This window comes from Melozone crissalis, unplaced genomic scaffold (assembly GCF_028551555.1).
Source record: "Melozone crissalis strain CALT ecotype California unplaced genomic scaffold, PUWL_Pcris_2 ptg000058l_1, whole genome shotgun sequence".
Taxonomy (NCBI): Eukaryota; Metazoa; Chordata; class Aves; order Passeriformes; family Passerellidae; genus Melozone; species Melozone crissalis.
In genome coordinates, this window is record NW_026535836.1 from 132,577 (window position 1) to 139,487 (window position 6,911).

Here is a 6,911-nt window from a genome sequence, read left to right on the forward strand (position 1 = left end):
TTGTTTTGTTGACACAAATACATTTAAGAATTAAACAATATATTTGCATTTTCTTAAATGCTTTGCTCAGACTTTGTACTTTCAATAGCATATCTATGTGTTTAGGGCACACGCATCACAGGCAGTTCACATCCTTCCCCAAGCCTTATTTTACTGGCAAGACTAAATGTAAATGTCTGTCTCCTGCTTGTTCAGTTACCTATGAAACTGCACAGAGACACTTCTTACATGAGTAAAAAATCAAAACCTCTTTTGAAAAGATGAGTCCTTGTATAGTAGTCTTGTAAATAATCTAGAAAAAGAAACACAGTAGTTTGAAAACCAAGCTTTGTCTTTAGCTGCTCATACTCCCAGATGAAACTTCACTGAACTTCTTGAATATATATACCAGAGAAAGCTCTCAATAGGACATCATATGAATTCTGGCTGTATATCTAATCACTGGTAGGTTTGGTGCATGTTAGATACATCAAAACAGTCGAAAATATCTGTATTCTTCTTGTTAGGCCAGTTGGACAGATTTTGATGTTTCCTCAGGACAGTAACAGTAAAATTAGTGTATGGGCAGCTCTGGTCCAAATACTTTAAAGAAAGTGGATCAATGCTATGTGAAAGTAGTACGTTTTTATCTATTCTGTGTATAATTTTGTGTTAAAAAATAAATAAATAAAACCAAGCATTCATATCTTGGATAGTTTATGATGGTATTTCCTAATAAAAGCATTGAAGTATTTGAGTGTTGTTTTTATTGGTCAAACATTCAAATATACAAAGATAAAAACAATTTTGCAGTTGTTTAAAGGCATTTAGCAGCTGATAAATAAAGAAAGCTGCTCCTTAATTCTACAACATTTGAATGCAACACAGATCCCTAGGATATATAACAAAACTTGAGTTAGACCATCTAAACACAGACTGAATTGTCTAATTCTAGGCTATTTTTGTAGAATGAGTTTAAAACTCAGTTGTTCTTAACATAATGTGTGAATCTTCTGGTGCTGGTAAGAGTATTTTGTTTCAGATATGATAATGATGACATTATTTAAGCTTCTAATTTTCTGTTCCTTTTTTTATACTCCAGAATTCTAATTTAACAGGTAGAAAAGTCTTCTGATAGCTGGGAAGTTTTTATGCTTTCTTTTTTGTCCTCTTTTCTCTTATCTTTACAGACTTACTTTTTGTTTTCTGTAACAAACTAGTCTTTACTACATCCCAGTTCCTTCTCTTTAGAAGTTTTTTCCTTTTGTGATCTCTTTAACATTTTTGTTATCTAAAGCAAGGTAGCAATCTAATGGAGCAAAACTACGAGCTTTTGATGAGAGCCACATTCCTTTAAACCATGTGCTTATTTAGGGGCTATGCTCTCTCTTGACTCCCCCATACCTGTTTATCTCTGCTTCTATAACTGACCTTGTGTTTTTAGCATCTGTAGGTTCCTTGCCATGTGCAGTAGTCAGTTGATTAAATGAGAGCAAAATAAATGGCATTTCCAAGGGCTTTATATTAACCCTAATGAACATGGGTCAAAATCCAAATCATGATGCCTTTGCTTAATGCACTGGCCAATGTAATATTCTGAAATTAAAGTAGTCCAAATAATTTCTAAAAATTAATGTTAGTAACATTGGCAATGTGTTTTTGTTATTGGTCTGTCAGTTAACCTAAACTGCCTTTAGAACTACCTCAAATTTGGATCAAGGTTCTGTAAAATACTGTAGGGCTGTGTGTTGTAATCCAACAGATCAACATCAGGCAATGTTTACTAGGTACTATGTCTTCACAATTTAAAAATTGAGGGAATTTTTTAATCCTCGTTCAACATGTTTTCTCTGTGATATTGAAAGTCAGGCAGTTGTTTTTGATTTGTGTTCTGGAATATGGCTTCTAAATTTAGGCAGTAGGCACTAGAACATAATTACTGCTCTTGGTTTGGTTTTCTTTCTTTATTGGAATATAAAGTCTTAATGAGAAAGTACCACAGCACCTGTACATTTCAGTAGTATGAGTCATTTGTAAATGTTGGCTCTTGTATGGATCCAGTTGCCTCATTTAGTGCTAGTGTACCTTTTGTACAGTTTAATGTGACAATTTTTGTATTCTTACACTCAATAGAATTTCTTATGCCTGTTTCTATAAAGGACTGATCCTTACTGCAAGTGTAGAAATACGACATAAAATCCCAATCATCTGACTTTCCTTGAGGAACTAGATAATCATTTTAGCAACAGATACTAATTCCCTGCCTCTCCTTGCTATTGAAACTGCATTGTGTAGGGGAAAAATAAAATGCAGAAACATCTTCATGTAAGTTTTAGAGGAATAAAAATTGCTTTAACCTTTTTAAAAATAGATGGCTTTTTAAAAATTCTTAGGAGCATAGGGCCAAGCTGCTTTGACAATGATTCATGTAGTATCCTTTTAGCATTAATCTAATGAACCAACCTTTTGCTATCTTCATATTACATAAGTATTTCCTTTACATGACCACTCTTGCATCTGCTTTATTATTATTATTTAGGTATAAAAAATAACAGTTGATGCTGTAGAAGCATGCTGGAAGTCTGTAGCTTCTTTTCTCTGGCATATGTTGTTTTTTTCATTTTTTGTTGTCAGAAACTCATCACCAACAAGAACGTGGTAGTTCTTTTTTTGGAGTATTTCTTGAGGGCGTCATGTAGATTCATTCAGGTTGGAAAGAGCTTCTAATTTCATTGAGTCCCGCTGTTAATCTAACAGTGCCCAGTCCACCACTCAACCAGTCTCTGAGTGCCACATCCTCATGACTTATAAATGCCTCCAGGGCTGGTGATTCAACCATTTCCTTGAGCAGCCTGTTCCAATGCTTGACAACACCTGCTGTGAAGAAATTTTCCTAATAGCCAATTGAAACCTCCTCTGCTGCAACCTGTGCCTGCTCAGGCTTTAGCTTTGCAGTGTTGTATATGAGGCCTCTGCAATGCTCTTCATTGATTTTGCCAACATAAAGCATGGCATGCCTATGCAAGCCTTTAGTTCTGAGCTGAGTAACAATTTGTGCTCTGTGGCTCTGTAATACTTCCAATAGTTTGCCTGCTCTGGCCTTTCATGGGAGCTCTCATCCCTGCTCCAACTTATGTGGTAGAATTAAAAAACCAGCTATACTTTTTTATGTTCTTTTTTGAAAGAGTAAGGAAGAAGAAAAAGTCAATAGCTGAAGACATTCCCTTTTCACTAACATGGGCAACTCCCTCAGTGCAGTGCTCTAGCAAAAAAGGAAAACTCTGGTCTCATGCTAAATGACTGTAAAGCAATGGAAATTTTGTTAACAAGGGTCTTGCCTATTCATTGCTAATTACATGTTATATGGTATACAAGTATTTTGAGCACTGCAAACAATCTCTGAAGAGACTATATATAATCTTTCCATTCTTCTTCAGGGTGCTCTTGTTTGCTTAATACTGGAAACCTTAATGTGTCCTTCAGAGCCAGATAACCTTCCTCTTTTGGCAATAGTACAGAACAGGGAATTTATCTGTTTTTTCAATATTTCAATATTTTTCAATATTTCAATCTTCCTGTCTACAGATTTTTGGCTGTGAAAACATTCTGGTATGATGAAATCATGTATCATTGATTCTTTTTTGCTTGCAAAGCACTCCATCATACAGGGCTATTCAATCTTCATCAGGATTTTACATTTTAGGTGCTTGTTGGAAGTTTTGATGGTATTCATCCCTTTTTTAGAAATGGAAGAAGCACAGAAGACACAAAGGCCTCAGTGTCCCCCACTGGATGAGGGACTATCAATGTCTTAGCCAATATCATATCTAAAGGATGCGCACTGACATCTTCAGCATTTTTAGCCCTCTATCAGGAGATTCACAGAGTCCTGTCACTCAGCCTGAGGAAACTCCTGATTTTGCAGGCTTTTTTTTCTTTTTGGTAGGACTTGATCTGTTTACAGGATTTTTCTAGACATGACAGATGTCAGCTCTGTTGTCCACTGCTGCCCACTGGAGAGTGGACCTTTTGTGAACTCTGGTTCATAAAGGTCTACCAGTCCCAGTATTTGCCTGAGGTAGACAGGATCACTTGTCTGTCTACAGGATGATTGGCTGCACTGTCCCTCCATTACAGAAGTTCTTATCAACAGCTTCACGATAACAAGGAGCCTTTGTGATGTGTGGTCTGTATGTTGTTTTCTCTACCACCTCATGCATGAGACCGCAGTTTTAACTGGCAGTGACCTGATAAGCATTTTAGTCTCAAGAACCCTTTGCACAAGGCAAAGATTTAAAAGGACGTCTCTTACTCTAACTTCACCTCTAAAGAAACATTTATTGGTCTGGCAAGACTCCAAAGCAAAAGGAAAGGTGATGGAATGTGTGTAAGTATTTTGAAACAAGCGAGATGTATGTCATTTTATTTCACTTTTCCTCCAAGGATTCAGAATAGTGCATGCCTTTGTACTGGTAGATGTTACGTGGTTCTGAGAACACTGAACACTAGCACAGTCATGCATGACAACTGGTATGCCCAGCTGAAAGGCATTCACTATTCTGCCTGGTAAAGAGCTTCTGGAGTTACTAGTTCTAATTATCTGGAAGGTCTTGATTAGCAATGGAAATTACATTACATTTGAAATGCAGAGTGGACACCAAATAATGGGGTCTGCTTGACTACTGCTGGGTAGCGACTTACCATCTTCTTCCCCCTCCCAAAGGTTAGGCCATCACTCATAACAAAGTCATAAGGAAAGCTGCAGAGTTGAGTCACACAAGACAAGAAAGCAGTCACAGGTTGCATGGTTCAGGCAAGTTTAGGTATTTTAAGAGAAAATCACTCCCTTGAAAGATATAGAATTGTAAAGGTATAAACAAGAAATCAAGGAATGACAATTCAGCATTAACGAGGATCTCTTCCAGCAATTGCTGGATGGTTTGATTCTGCAGAAGCTACTCCTCAGGGCTTTTATTATGGATTCTGAGAACACAAATACTTAGCCTAGAAGCTCCTTAAATACCATCTGTCTTTTGTATGTGCTTGTATTGGGTTTGCATGGCCAGGTTTTGGTAGCAGCGGGATTACAGGGGTGGCTTCTGTGAGAAGCTGCTGGAGGATTCCTCCATCTCCAGCAGAGCCAATGTCCGAGGCAGCTCCGAGATGGATGTGCTGCTGGCCAAGGCTGGGCCAATCAGAAATGCTGGCAACACCTCTGTGATAAAATATTTAAGAAGAAAAAATTAAAGGTTATTATACAGCGGAAATCGTAGCCAGAGAAGAGCAGAGTGAGAATATGGGAGAGGAACACCCTGTTAACACCAAGGTCCGTGGAAAAGGAAGGGAAGGAGGTGCTCCAAGTCTGAGATTCCTCTGCAGCCCATGGTGAGAACCATGCTGAAGCAGGCTGTCTTCCTGCAGCCCACGAAGGTCCACGGGGATGCTGAGATCCACCTGCAGCCCATGGAAGTGACCAACACCAGAACAGGTGGATGTCCAAGACTTGGCTGTGAACCCATGGGAAGCCCATGCTGGAATAGGTTCCTGCCAGGGACCTGCGCAGAGAAGAGCCCACACTGGAGCAGGTTTCATGATATGACTAGTGACCCTGTGGGGGGCCCACACTTGAGTAGGCTGTGCCTGAAGGATTGCACACTGTGAAAAGATGACCTACATTCCAGCAGTTTGCAGAGAACTGTTTCCGGTGGAAGTGACCCCACACTGGAGCAGGAGAAGGACTGATCAGCATCAGGAACAACGTGTGATGAACTGACTGTAAACCCCCATTCCCTGTCTCCTTGTGCCACTGAGGGGGGGAGGTAGAGCTGGGAAGGAGAGAAGTGTGGGGGGAAGGTGTTTTTAAGGTTTATTTTACTTTTCATTTTACTTCTTACTTGCTTGGGTGCAGTTAGTAATAAATTTAATTAATATCCCCAATTGGAGTCTGTTTTGCCCGTGGCTGTATTTGGTGAGTGATCTCTCCCTGGCCTTATCCCAGCCCATGAATTCATTGCATTTTCTCCCCCCTGCCCAGCTGCAGAGGGGAGTGAGACACTGGCTTTGGTGAGTGCCTGGCATCCAGCCAGCATCAACCTACCACAGTGCTACAACAAAAACTGTGCTTATACATGCTTGAAGAATTTCTGCACGGCAAAACACACCCATAGTGACAAAGACAGGGCAATGGTTACTGTGTGACCGTCCCAAAATCCAGAGTATGAGGTAATGCCACGCAGAGACATGTGACAACTAAGCAGTCAACTGGAGTTGCCTGGGCTTTCTTAGAGTCCATGGTGCCACTGCTACTGGAGCTTGTGATAAAATCACTCCTTGAACATTCAGGAGAAAGCAGCCAGGGGAAGGGAAAGGGTTAAAAAGAAGAGTGTAAAAGACCGTTAAAAGCAAGGTAATTGGAAGAGAAAAAGGAGGAAGCAGCCTTCAAAAAAAATGCTCAGCTACAAAACCCCTGGAAGACACTCGGCTAAGACCACAGAACAGCAATAGCAATTTAAATGGAAAAGCACAGGGTCTTACATATGAGGCAGGATCTTCTCTGTGACAACGTATTTATCAAGTTTTCCTATTTCTTACACATTTTATGGGAGAGAATTATGTCTTTGATCCCAGTCTTTTAAGAGTGTGATTGGAGGGATTTCTTCAGACATGATCTTAAGGATCGTTGCATTCACAGCATCAACAGTGTTTTATTAGAACAGTAATGCTTGAAGACATAAATCTTATACTGCAACAGCCTTTTCACAAATTAAAAATTGTTTTCTCCCAATACATGTTCTCATGTATTTGTTCAAGAATCATTCATGTTTCTTTGTCTACAGAGGAAGAAAATTTTTAATGTTTGATACATCCTTATTAATTTTCCATGAGAAAGTTGACTCTGGAACTCACAAGGTGCGGTGGATTGCCATCCAACT